Source organism: Myotis brandtii, unplaced genomic scaffold (assembly GCF_000412655.1).
Source record: "Myotis brandtii unplaced genomic scaffold, ASM41265v1 scaffold84, whole genome shotgun sequence".
Classification (NCBI taxonomy): domain Eukaryota; kingdom Metazoa; phylum Chordata; class Mammalia; order Chiroptera; family Vespertilionidae; genus Myotis; species Myotis brandtii.
The window spans coordinates 1,607,238-1,621,692 of NW_005371410.1; the positions used below are offsets into that span (position 1 = coordinate 1,607,238).

The window sequence follows — 14,455 nt, forward strand, 5'->3', positions numbered from 1 at the left end:
TACATGTTACTATGATGCCCATATTACAGATGAGAGAACGGGCCCAGAGAACATTGTTTCCAACAGTTACACAGCTTGTATGTGGCAGCACCAGGGTTGAAGCCAGGCATTCTGGCTTCAGAGCCTGTGTTCATAATCACTAATATACTGCCTCCCCTGAAATATCATGCTTAGAGGAAGGGATGAGGAAAAAAACTGGCTCCTTTTCTAATGAAACCTTCCTGGTGTTCTAAAGAATTTCCATTAGCAGATTTTCTTAAGGTGCCAGAAAAATGTGACATGTGACATGTATACTAGGAAAAAACATGATGGCTTCACCTTGGAGAGAGTACGAACAATATAATTGCACCTGAGTTTTTAATTTAATCTTGTTACAAGCTCACTGTCTTTTATTACCTTAAGCCAACAAGAGTTAATTCAACGAGTTAACAGACTTACAGGCATTTGATTCACATTTACTTAAAGTCATTTTTAGGAATGATGATGGTATTTTATACATTAATCTAAATCTGGGGGGTTCCCACTATAAGTAAGGCTCTCGCACAAAAGACATCAAGTTGAAACATACACACTCTCTGCCCCCAGGAGTCCACGCCCTGGTGGTAGACAAATCATTACAGTGCATAGAATTATCATTTAATACATTAGGTTCTAAAACAGGGGGATACGCTCTAGAGGTGACCGACTCAATTTATGGTGTCCTAAAAAATAGATGACTTTTGAACTGAGCCAGTCAAGATCAGTGCACTTCCCTAGATGGAAATAGAAAGGAAGGGCATTCTTGGTAGAGGGCACAGCATAGACAAAAGTCTGGAGGCATAAAAGAATATCACATGTGTAATTTTTTTTGCTGCCAGAGTGCAAATTGTTTAGGGGGGCATGGTGGGAAAAGACCCTGGAGACATCAGTTGGCAGAAGATTATGAAGCCTTTGCCTGACTCAATGGTTATGCTTGAGGGCAATAGGGAGTCAAAGGTTTTTTAGGCAGGAGAGGTGAAGCGAGGAGGGCTGGGTTAAGGAGGGAGAGCTTGGCTACAGAGAAACCAGCCTGAAGGCTATTTTAACAGTTCAGTTGAGCAGTACCCAAAATCCGAGCTAGGCAACCTTATAAAAATAAGGGGTGTTTTAAACCCCATTGTACAGGTGAGAAAATCAAGGCACGAAGGAGTAATTTGGTCAGTGTTGCACGGCTCACACTCAGAGGAGCTAGGATTCAAACCCAGGCAGTGGGACTGTAATACCCCCTTACACATGTCATGACACTGCCAGGTTGGCTGATGGTAGGTGAGACAGGACAGAGTCGAGGCAGCTAGAAAGCCTATAGCTTGAACCACAGAGAGGAGTGGAGAGTGCTCCCAGGAAGCACTATGTGGACCACAGAGGAGAAGCAGAGCAGGCGAGGGATCCAGGAGTTTAGTCTCAGACAGGTGGTCCAGGAGGTCCAAGAGCCCGGCCAGAACACCACGGAACTGTTGGCAATGCCAGGGCTGGTAGGCTTCAGGAGAGCTGGCATAGACTGGAGAAAGTCAACTGGACAGGGAATATCAGCACTAAATAGACACCATGCCACCCAGCACCCTCACCCTGAACCCGCAGAACCTGAGGCCATGAGAGGCAGCTCAGAGCGCCAGACTCATGTTCAAATTCCAGACTAGATGTATGTCGTGTGTATGAGTTTCTTCCCTTTGCAAAGCAGAGTTTTTTCCCTTATAAAGGGAAACCTTAATATTTCATTTGCAAATGGTTATAAGGATTTAAATTAGTATGTATCTGAAGCACCTAGTTTATTGTTCTCCAAAAGTAAGTGCTCAATAATTGGTCATAATGATTCTTTTTTTTTCTTTATTGATTAAGGTGTTACGTATGTGTCCTTATCCCCCTATGGGCCCCATCCCCCCCACACACACACTCCTCCACTCATGCCCTCACCTCCCTGGTGTCTGTATCCTTTAGTTAGGCTTATATGCATGCATACAAGTCCTTTGGTTGATCTCTCCCCTTTACCCCCACCCTTCCCTACCTTCCCTCTGAGCTTTGACGGTCTGATGGATGCTTCTCTGATTCTTATCATGATCATCACTTAAAGGCTTCCACCCCACACACACACACTCCTCCACTCATGCCCTCACCTCCCTGGTGTCTGTATCCTTTAGTTAGGCTTATATGCATGCATACAAGTCCTTTGGTTGATCTCTCCCCTTTACCCCCACCCTTCCCTACCTTCCCTCTGAGCTTTGACGGTCTGATGGATGCTTCTCTGATTCTTATCATGATCATCACTTAAAGGCTTTGTCCAAGGGGAGGCTAGAGTGTGGGGAAATGCTCTGGGCTGCCAGCCCAATCATTCTCTTGGCAATTTTTTCTCATAAAATTATCTTACCTACATGGAATTTTCACTAATTTCTCAACCCAAGAAAAGAAGTTCTTTTGAGGAACATGAATTAACCTCTTTTTTAAAATCAGTTTTCTCTCAGCCAAAAGAAAATCCTAGAGAATCAGAGTAAATTACATACAGGCATATATAATTAAATATAAAATATTGATTGAAAATACATCTAGTGCCACATTTTCCTAGCGTCTTCGATGACTAAGGCAAAGTTGAGGCGTGACTCATTGTGTCTAAAGAAGAATCAGGGCCGAGGAGCGATAGGAAGTATGTCCTCAGCCACGGCCACCTCCCTCAGGACCTTTCATTGTGACAGAGTCTGTGTTCACAAGGGGCACTTCTCCCAAGAGGTCTTTGAGGAGTCACAGACATTCCGAGATCTAAACACCTACAGAAAAACTTGGACTTGGGAACACTGTAGAAGCCTTGATCACTGGAGGATATGTAACCTTTTATTTATCACTTTGTCATTCCCAACTCCTTCAGACATATTTTTCTTTGGGATTCAATGTGGTGACTAATAACATGGTTATTTAGTCAAAGACCTTGGGTTTGAAAAATTACAGTACAGAAGAATTTCTGGTAAAATGACTCCAATTCACATCACTCACACCACACACACACACACACACACACACACACACGCCACATACACAAAGTTCAAAACACAAATACACTTAAGAGTAAAAAAGGACATTGCAAATAAATGAAATTTAGTGTTTAATTTGATTGCCTCCAAGACAATATGTTCGGTAAGGATGTGAACATAAGCAATGTGGAAAAAGTATAAAAAATAAAAAAACAGGAAGCAGTGCCAACCTCATCCATGAGAAATTAGGATGGATGTTTCGAGACAGAAATCTTTTTTCCTTCCCCACTAAAGGTTCTTGGCCTTTTTCATTCTCTTCTCTGAACAGGCTGTGGAGTGTCAGACGCTGCTAGTTCTCCATCCTTCCCTGCCCCCGCCCCCACCACGCTTATCTGAATATATAAGCCTGCCCTTTGCTCAGATTTATGGGTCTGCCAGGGCTGTGTGTATTTACAGTGTTCTGACCTGAAGACCCCGAGCTGAAGGAGAAGAGGAGGAAACCGGGCCCATTCCATAAACAGAGACAGATATGAGGGGGAGGTAAAAGGCTTTGCTAGCACTTAACATTTTTAACTATTTGGCCAAGTTTAAGAATTAGCGATTAGATTAGAGTAAAAGAAAAATGAGAGACATGGGTGCAGACTTGGCAGGGAGCAAACTGTAGTTCTGCTTTCGTCTAGTTGCTTGGAGGTTCTAGGTTCGGGGGTGAGAGTGAGGTTAAATTTAATGCGGAAGGTCTGAAAGAAAATTGATATAAGTCAGACACAAAGGGAGCTATGAAATGCTTTGGGAAGAAGGCAGAGGGTTAGCAAAGAGGAGGATATGAACGACATTTAATAAGTTGGAAAATGTCTCCAACCACAAGTTGAGCTCCTTGTGTGAAGCAAGACTACTTGCATTTTTAAAACTGTAATTGGTTATAGAAGAAAAAAAAAATCCTCCTCCATGTTTCAATGAGAACACATTGCCACAGATTACTAAATCCCAATCCATTTTTGAGTTGAAGGATTTTTCTCAGGGCCTGGTGGCCCACTTGAAAGCAATTCCATTTTCAAACAGGACTGCTTGGTAAATGGGCCACCCCTAGGCAAAGAGATGGGTCCATGCTCCAGTTCAAATGGAAAGTAAAGAGCAATTAAGTCTTGAGCAGTGCCTGGCACCCATAAACTGAACCCTCTCCTCAGGGCATCTGTGTGCATGGGCCAGATACAAAAGCACAACTTCTCCTTGGGCCGTTTTCAAATAATCTACTTGCTGGAGAAACTTGAGTTCATGGAGAAGAGCTCTGACCTACCAACTGACTAAATTAGAAACAATCCAGCATGCTAAGTAGAAGCTACACTATTCATTGAAGTTCTCAAAAGCAAAGCAACTGGGACACCATAGGAAGTGAATCGTCCACAGATCATTTTACATTGCACTTGAAGTGGTTCTCAACCTTCCTAATGCCGCGACCCTTTAATACAGTTCCTCATGTTGTGGTGACCCCCAACCATAAAATTATTTTCGTTGCTACTTCATAACTGTAATTTTGCTACTGTTATGAATCGTAATGTAAATATCTGATATGCAGGATGTATTTTCATTGTTACAAATTGAACATAATTAAAGCATAGTGATTCATCACAAAAACAATATGTAATTATATATGTGTTTTCCCATGGTCTTAGGTGACCCCTGTGAAAGGGTCGTTCGACCCCCAAAGGGGCCGTGACCCACAGGTTGAGAACCACTGCTCTAGAGCAAAGAGCTGCAATGGACATGGTATAAGCTGCGGTTGGAGCATTTCTGAAATACCATGGAATTATTTCTTTTAGCTCAATATATGGCAACCATGTGCCCAGAAAGTTACCTGTTAAAGCATCTGCTATAATTACATTTGTTTGATTGGAACTTTTTGTTTTAGTTAAGGTATGTCCTGGGTAATAAAGAGTGTTATTATTACATCCCATTGCACATGGGTTTATGTGACTTGGGTTGAAGTATCAGTAATACTTGCATGAGGAAATGCATGTGCTTAGCACTGTGTGTGGCACTTCAGAAGTGTTAACTGGTTTATCAGTATTATAATGTTAAAAACAGTAGTCAGAGATCCAAAGTACAATTCATTCTGCAGCTCAACTTTGAAGAACTTTATTATACAAAAGGCACTGCAATGCATTTTCTTTTCCACCCATATTTGGCATTTTATGTTTAAAGTTAAACATAAAATTCAGATCCATAGAGCTAAAGAAGGTGTTTGACTGTTACACGGATGCAAGCTGACTATCCAACAGTAAAAACTTGGGCAAAAAACGACAAGTGGGAAAGGGCTACCCTCGCAAGGTCACATTACTCAAGTAAAATGACATAGATACTATTCTAGAAAACTAATTTTTTATTGCTCTCAGTTTTGAACTTTTCTCTGACATAACGAAACTTCTGCTTTGTAAATAATGCATGCTCAAAACAGATGCAACTGCATGAGGAGTATTTAGGGGGAATTTGGGGACTATTACAAGGCAGCTAAGATGCTTTCCTATGTCATTTCTGTTGAGATCCATTTGCCAGCGAAATAATTTTTTCCTCTAATATGGTGTGGATCGCAGCAACAGTGGGTTCAGATGTAACCATTTAGGAGCAGAGGCCTAGCTCAGTATGCCAGAAAAAAAAAAAAAACACGCACCACAAAGAACATTGAGATGAATAGCTCTATTTTATGAGCCATAAAAGTTTTATTCATCTTGACACTGAAACAGGTTTAGGCAGTGAGTTGACACGCCTTAAATAAATAAGTGGAATTAATTCCCTAGCCCTTGAAACAATAGCAGCATGCATGTAGCACGGAGAAATGCCCCATTGTTTCCCGTGGCTGCCTGATATTGATATTATTTGTGTTTTTCTGTGCTGCTGCCTCAGGGGCCTGGTTGATCCACTTCAGATTCATCCCCTGTTTTATTAGAGGTTGAAAAAGGTTCAAGACCTGTTTGTACCGCAGCTCCCACCGACAGCTAAGGAACCAGTTTGGCGTCTGGTTTGTCTGTTGTTTTACTGCTGACCTTCAAATCAACTTTAACCCCTGACCTCTGGAGGCATCTATCATGACAAGAGGCTGTTTAACACAAATGGTGCCCATTTATAGGGGAAGAGACTCAGAAGATTTCCTTTTTTTATGAAGAATTTCGTTTTTCACCCCTCTTTTCTCAGTCACCACAGGTGAAATCCCTCTTAGCAGCTGGCTTATGAAATAATGTGAAGGGAGGCCTTAATGAGCAGAAAGCACCCTCAGCTGGAGATAAATATATGCAAATGAGATGCACAAACAAAGGAGCCTGGACAGAGAAATATCTGCAATTCCAGCAAAATGCTGCCTGCAGCTCGAAGATGAACAGCTTTGATAAAATGGTAACAAAAAGCACCTTTTTATCCTCCAGCGTGTTTTACATCGCAATAGACCATTGTCACTGCAGCCCAGTAGAGCATGTCCCGGTTTTCTGCACTGTTTCAGAAAACTGTTTAAACATTTGTTTTAAGGCATTCATGAAATATAATCAATGGGCTGCTTCTGGGTTGTTGTTGTGATTTTTTTTTTCCCTGAGTGTGTTCTGGATGTTACTGGAATTATTTTACCTGTTGGTCTTTCCTGGTTTGATGTTGCCAGAGTCTCACGGTGCTATTTCACGTTTTGGTGACTGTCTCTTTCATGGGCTAGAATGATTTTTTTAAAAAAACATTTCGATGAAAAGAGGTTTCAGGTTAATCACCAGTCAGAATTGGCTTTGAGGAAGGGTCTGAACCATGGCAGAGAACAGCACCCAGACAACTACGTTTAATGATGGCAATCAAGGGTAGAGAGCTAATTCAGAGACAGACATGGAACATGCTGATTTTAATAAGCTTTAAAAAGGCAATCTCTAACTTTTAAAAGTCGATTTTTAATTTAATCGTCCTTGGTTCCTATTGATGCCAAAACAAACAAAACCATTAAAATATGCTTTCAATATGTATCTGCAGTGGTATTGGATGGTGTCTGAAAATTAGCATTGTGTTGGGAAAGTGTCAATTTGATGAGCTTTAAAATGGAAAAGCTAAAATTATCAACCTGTTTTTTTTTTGCGGGGGGGAAGACTTTTTAAATTGTTTAATAATCCCTAAATGGGAATTGAACCCCAGCCCCGAGATCTTGCCAGAAAGGGGCTGGACCCATGATATGAAAATTGCTGCATTTGAACATATGTTTAGGTTCATAATCAAAGCAGTTAAGGTGAGAGAAGAAACACTGTACACTGCACATGTGTCAAAATGCTATCGCTCTGAGAGCTCAGCAATATTGGGTTCTTACATTTATAATCCCATCCGAGCGCTCTGCAGCAGAGGTGCGGCCGATCTCTCCGTTTCCTTTACCTAAATTATTTCATCTTGCTAGCGTGCCTTGGAGTGGAGACATTTCTTCTGAATACTGTGTAGCTTTCACATTTTATGTGCATTTCATCAGGCAAATGTCAAATTTGCTAATAACAAGAAAATCTCCTCATTTTTAATCATGCCACTCCTGTTGCATGGCGGGGTAGGGGAGGGGGGTGCGGCAGGGGGCGGAGGAGGGAACATAAACGCATTGAGCAGCCTGGCCAAAGGGAGCAAGGAGAAAATGCTTTTTGGGGCTTTAAAATGCCACATGCTCGGTTATCCCAGGGTCTGCATCGGCGCGTCATTACGTTCAGAATTTCAGGAGTTAATAGAAACTTGGTTATATTAGGGATGCTTTTTCAAGCCCAGGTTTGAAGCCGCATAATTATGTTCAACTGCTGTTGTTTGAAAAGGGCAAACAGCATCTTAGGCACAGAACAATGAAATTACAGCTGAGATTTAGGTTAGCAAAAGCCGTCTTCTCTAGGCTTTTATGATTCATTATTTCCCATTAAATACAGTATTAGAAGTGTACACTAGATAGCTCATGGTTGCTGCTCTCGGAGCACATTATCTATATTACACAGGTCTGGGGAGCAGAATTAGAAAACTTTGGGGGAATGAGCAATATGTGTTTGCTGATAGAAGTACCATATGGCTCATCTTCTTCAATTGCTTTCATTGCGACTCTGATGCTGGAGAAATTAAAGTTTTATTTGATGTGGCACAGCTTAATGAACTGTCTTCTGTTAGGAAAATTGAATATGTTTCCTGTTATTTGAGCACAGAGCCTCCATGGTTTGGCTGATGAGGGATGCATTATGTATTGTTTATTTAGCATTTTGAAAACAAAAGCAAGATATTGAAGGTAAAATTGATTACTGCTGGATTGCATTATATAATCAAGTTTTCTCCCTTTAAATTTCCCTTCACAATCCTTTGGTAATGCTTCAAGGGGAGATTGTTCCAGGTTTTGTTTTCACAGTATGCAGGGCGTGGCTTTTATCACGATACCTTTGTTTGTAAACAAGCCACAGGGAACTCTAAACCCAGGGCAGTTATATTTACAGAGTTCAAAGAATGATGTTTGGGAGAATGAAAATAATTCAATCCCTGTGACTCTCATTGCAAAACTTCCAGGGAGCCCGAAATCGGTTTTGAGAGAATCTAATATTTGCTAGTTGAAAGGGGGATGTCACTTTCTTTTGTCTGAAATAAGCCACTTAAGAACCAGGGTGGGGCCATCAGAGAAGGGAGAGATGTGGAATATTTGGAAATACAAACCTCAAAATATCAAGTTTTCGATTTTTGAGTTCGTCGCCAGTGAATGAAAGGTTGGACTCAACCTGTGCATTTAAAAGATGAAGCACATAGCCCATGAATATAGGTTGTTTGCTGAATGAATACAATGAGAGAAAACATCAAACAGAAATATACTTACATGATGAGAGACCTGCGTGTCAACCCGTTCGAATGCTCTCCACTCCCTGAAGAATCTGCAAAGAAAGATATTTAGCATTTTGCTCAGTATCCCGAGTTTTGTTCCAGTTTTTTTTTTTAGTAATAAAAAAACAACAACTGAATAACCTAAAAAGACTGAACATAAAATCATCTTCTAATCACTGCGTTTCTTTCATTTTTCAGTAAGGAATATACCCCACATGGGCTGAGGACTCGGGCTCACCGATCTGCAGCAAACAACGAGGATAAAAAAAAAAAAAACAGTTAAAATGAATCAACATTTATCTGGATTATACAATCCTGACCTTAAAAAAAAAGTCATTTATCTTCTGTGTCCTGTGATGTTTTGAGGATTCTGGCAAATATGGCAGTTAAACAAACTTCTCTCACAATCTAAATACTGTCTGTTCAAGAGAGGCTTCCAATGTTTATAGGCCATAAGTAAAGAAGAAGGGAAAAGAAAAAAAAAACACAACCTGGTATTTAACCAAGAATAGTGCTCTTGAAAATGTCTCTGAACAAAGTGTTTAAGCAAAACTTTGGCCACAGATATTCTCCATTCCTCATTCTTCCTCTGATTTTTTTTTCCTGCAAGGAGGTATTTTCATATGCCATCCTTTCATTCCTCTTCTTGAAATTAACAAATTAATCTCAAAAAAATTAACGCCTGACTAGTGACCTGGTCAAACCAACTTCCTTTAGAAACAGTGGAGAAAAAGAAAAAAAAATCACAGATTATGAAGCCCATCTCCTGCCAGGGGCCTCGGAGGAGGAACACCATTATGCATTGTTATCAGCATGGTGTAATTTGACTGTTGACAAAGTATCCGTGGCAGTGAGAATGAGCGCAGTTAGAAGTGTGGCGGATTGTAATCAAGGAGATGCTTAGCTGTGCAACACTGCATCTTGAGCAGATTTGAATCAACATTGCCTTAAGGGGACACACACACACACACACACACCAAAAGGGGGGAAAATCCATTAATTTTTACTGGGAAAATTAGAGTGGCACTTGATGAAGTGAAATCTGACATGCGTTAATTGCTCTGCAGTTCTCCTAATTAGAGATCTTCAAATTCTTTTACTGCTGTCACCGTGACGCACATTGTCTCCCTGGACAAATACTGAAATGGCAACTTCGTCTGATCAGGAAGTTCTCCCGAGGCAGACCGGACTGTCTCCTCTCGTCCATTTCCCAAAAGGGGGGCAGCTGGAGAGCAGAGAGGGATTTTCGGCTTTACCTGCACTGCAGATAAAAAACGGGCTTATTAAAATGGTTTTGTTATGAGACTTAATGTCCAGGAAGCAGGTGCTGATGCATTTTTCTTAAACAGCTGGAAATGTTCCTTTGATACTCGTGCCTCTGTTTCTCATGAAATATTTCAGGTTGCGGGGGAGAGGTAGGGGGAAGCCAGGGAAAGGCTGCGTGACATACACATTCTCATATTTCTACTTATATTCCTCAGAAATTGGAGAGAGGCGGGTTTGAAAGGCCATGTCACTTTTTCCCCAGCTCTGACGTCTCAGGCAGCAGCCCTCCTGCTGCCCCTCCTTTGCCTAAAGTAATTACACTGCTCTTGGGGCCCCAGGATGGCACCAAATATGACACCATCATAATTTTTGGTTTCCCTCTTTCAACCCCTCTTGTGTAGCCCTTGAACCTCTCTTAATTCATTAACATATTGAATTTTTTTTCAATTTCCCATTTTCTCGCCATAACAATATTAATTCCGGGGTGAGAGCTTGATTGGAGCTAAATTACTTGTTACCTGCTGGCATTTATTTATATGGCATTGAATTATAAAGCTTTGCTATTGTCATGCCTTGGGCGAATTGTTTATGACACCAGTAATAGGAGTAATTGTTATTGTTGAAATTACCTGTCAGCTACCCATAGCAGTGGCCCTTGTCCCACTGACAAATAGTGACAAGGGAGAGGTACCCTCCGTGCGTCCCCCTGATGGCTTCTCCTCCGATAATAAGAAGTGCAGGGCCTCTGATAATTTGCCTGTCACTGTTGAGTGCAGCTCAGAGAGAGTTGGCCAAATTGTTGTCATTCACTTTGACAAAGACAGCAAATGCCCCTGTGCAAGGAGGAGGATTATCAAAATAAATGAAATCGCTTACACCCCCTTTGTTTGTTTGGCTCGAGAATTGCCTGGCTTTGTATGAGGTGGTGAGACCGGGGGCCAGTTGCGATAGACCTCTGCTCATGCCAAGGCGAGGATCCCAGGGAAAGAAAGACACTCTAGAGGACTCGCTGTTTTGCGATTTGCTATTTGCTATTAAAATTATATTCAGATATAAAAAGTCCATAACATTGTAACAAGACATCTAAATATGTGGTTGAATACACTAGGTTAAAGCGCATGTAAAATTTTTCTCTCCTGCCTTCTTTTTATCCCTCTTTTTTTTTTTTTTTTTTTTTTTTTTTTTTTTTGGCCCAGGCAGGCATTCAAATTCAACATGCCTTCAAAAATATAGATATTTCCCAGGTTGCAATTAAGTTTTATTTAAAAGTAGAAACCTGCACCTCTGATGCAGATTGGGGGGTCAAATTTGGGGTTATTATTTCAAATGGCGAGTTCCTCTCTATAAATCATAGTTTATTTGTGTAGTATCTTCGCGTGTAAAGAGATAAATGAAACGTAGTTCCAGGTCTGAAGCATCAATTATCACAGGCGAACAGAGGAAGCAAAATGACTCTGTTTGTGCCAGAGCTCAAATATAAATATTTGCATTTTAAAATCCCTTGGTTGCAGCCTGTGAACCTGTCCTCAAGGAGAGAAGGGGACAGGGGTGTGGGGCACAGTGTCCTGGAGTGTCCACATCTGGACGAAATGGACTTTACAGCAATCAAACCTTTGCTGTTGTAAAAACCAAAATCACCCTCACCATTCCACCAAAGGCGTCATTTCATGCCAGGAAGATTCTTATTTTTAAGGGGCCTGTGAGGTTATTCCTCATAGATCTTCTTGACAAATACTTGCTGTTAGACGAAGCTGAAAAGAAAGGGAAAAAATGAGTAGGATAAATGTAAAATATTGGCTCCTTATGGGATAGTAATCAGCTGTTTATTGGTCTCTACCAGACAAGCAATGACCAACCCCAGTGTTAAGTGCCAGCAACACTGCCTTGGGCCCTTCCCTCCTAACACCGGCCATTATCTGATTAGAGAACCTCCAAAGAAGTCACTATTGCATAATTTTATGGGTCTTAACAGCGCAGGTTGGCTGGCAGGAAAACTACCTAGGAGGGTTGATAAAGCAACAGTGAAACATGATTTCATTTACTCCACTTACACCTTGCTCTCTGAAACAGTCCGTATCGCAGATGCTGGTGGCTGCAGGAGAAACCTCAAATTGGTTCCAGTAGGAAGGCAGAAGGGGAGAGACAGGAAAAGCAAAATTATCTATCCCTTCAAGCTTTTCATGAGCTGCACAGTTTGAAGTAGTTAACATCATTATAAGCATCTAGACCTTTTCTGAGGTGTTTCGTATGTCAAGCCAGTAAATCAGTTTTCAGCAGAGCTAAAATCATACATGCAGCAATGTGGTGATGGGAATAAAATGAGTTTCTAATTCTTAATGATAACGGAGTCTTCTTCAGGCGACCACACTCTGGTTAACCATGTTGAATGTCCCTGATTAACAAGTGGAAGGCAGTGACATAATTAAGAGGTTATCTGAGTAATAAAAATGCTCAATCCTGTCTTGGAATGTGATCCCTTTAACAGATAATTTTTAAGAATGTAGCATGTCCTTGCTTTCCCTGTCGAGACACACGTTAGTGATCCCAGGAGGGAAAATAAACATACGTTTTTTAAATGAAGATATTTAAAATGTACCCCATATTTCAGCGTGTTGCTATAACCTGGTCTTTTTTATGTTCCTCCTATAAAACCTAAATTAAGCCTCTTAGGAGTGGTTTTGCTGTAGGTTTCGTCTAACAGCACAATACATTTTAAATGGTTGCAGTACTCGAGTGCACTTTAACATGCAATCAGAAGGTTCATTTTCTTCCCTCCCTTTCCAAGCAGCCGCTCTTCGGAAAGGATGAGGCTCCTTTAAAATGTAGCTTCATTGGAAATGTAAACTTTTAACAAATAGTAATTGCTCAAGTAGCTCTATTGATGAAGTGACTGGCAGCAAATCTTTTCTTTCTCTCTCCCTCTCTCGTGTAACATTTTGAAACACCCATCAGTGTCAAAGGAAACTGTACACGTCTCCTTTGCTGCTCTAAATAAGGCTCAACAATGTTAAGAAAAATGTCAGAAAAAGCTCTCTGGATTAAAGTAACATTTCTGCACCATGTCACGGAGAATGGCAGGCAGACCGGTCTGCGTAATTCTGAAAGATATTTTTCGTAAAATGCTTACTCTATAAGCCCAATGAAATTTTATTTGGAAAGACTGAAGATTGTATTGAGAGCATGCAACGCTCGGTTGTTTTTCTAAATCTTGTTATTCCGTAATATGCCTTTGGTCTGTATTTTTAAAATTAGAACAATGATACCCAAGTCTCTTTGTAGAACGTTTCTCCACCCGCGTGCAGCGTTAAAATACAATTTGGAGTCTTCAATGCATTTTTCTTTCCTTTCTAAAATTCCTAGGGTGTTCATTCAGTGAAAGCAGTAAAAATCCCCGGCTCTTACACATGCAAATTCATTGAACTAATCAGTCATTTTCCCCCTTAAATAAAATTTGTATATATCTGTGGAGATTTGCAAAAGAGTTCATTTATAGTTATAAAAAAATAAAGCACTTACATTTCATTCATGTATTAAGAATAAATGACTGGTTGGAGGTTTTTAGTTTGTTCTGTTTTCTTTTTCTAAGGAATATTCAGAAATTGCAAGAGTGTAATGGTAGTAAAATATCTCAGGGTATCACAGGTATGTAATTAAAACTTAGCAGCTAAAAAAAGAAAATATCTTACAAATTCAATACTAGATACCAATGGACATGGCAATATTTGTTTTACAGAAACAAGGTGAATCTCAGCTGATTTGAAGTATAAACTTTTTCAAAACAGGTTAAAAATGAATTTAGACAAATTTGTCTCTTAACCTTTAAAGATTTCCTGCCCGTTTCTGTCTGTCTTTTATTACATTAATTTTTTATTTAAATTACACCATTAACTGGATATGAATTTATCAAGAATGCATGTATTGATTTATAAAACAGTACCATTAATTATTATAATAGCTAGATGTAGCTGATATTACAAAGCCATTTAAAGGTTTTTAATATAAGTTGGACATACATAGATAGATAGACATTATGGACAAGACTACAATTTAAATTGGCTACCAGCAGTTAATGAAATCCTTGATTTATATTCTAGTTTAGAGATTGATTATATTGTTGCTTTGTAAAACTATTTATATTATGCCATTTTTCAAAGGATGCCTCAATAAAAAAGTTAAATAAAATATTCAGTCAATTCCCCAAGCAGATTTTGTTTTCTATATTTTAAATGCTAGTGAAAATAATTGATTGTGTGTGTTCCAAGCTTTGTCATTTCCATTCCAGAAGTGGCTTTCCTGATGGGATCCTCGTTTGCAATGCACACGTTCCCACACTCTTGATCCTCGCAGAAACAAACCCCTGCTCTTTATTTCATTACCCACAC

At 40.1% G+C, this 14,455-nt stretch overlaps 1 long non-coding RNA gene across 1 annotated transcript; it reads right to left on the reverse strand.

Annotated features, from left to right (window-relative positions):
* Positions 1 to 3,114: 3,114 nt before the first annotated feature.
* On the reverse strand, positions 3,115 to 12,987 carry LOC102246623. Its single transcript, XR_314617.2, has 5 exons — positions 12,125 to 12,987; positions 11,718 to 11,824; positions 8,803 to 8,857; positions 8,646 to 8,707; positions 3,115 to 3,712 (listed from the first exon to the last, which is right to left on the reverse strand). It is a non-coding gene; the product is annotated as an uncharacterized LOC102246623 (long non-coding RNA).
* Positions 12,988 to 14,455: the final 1,468 nt, after the last annotated feature.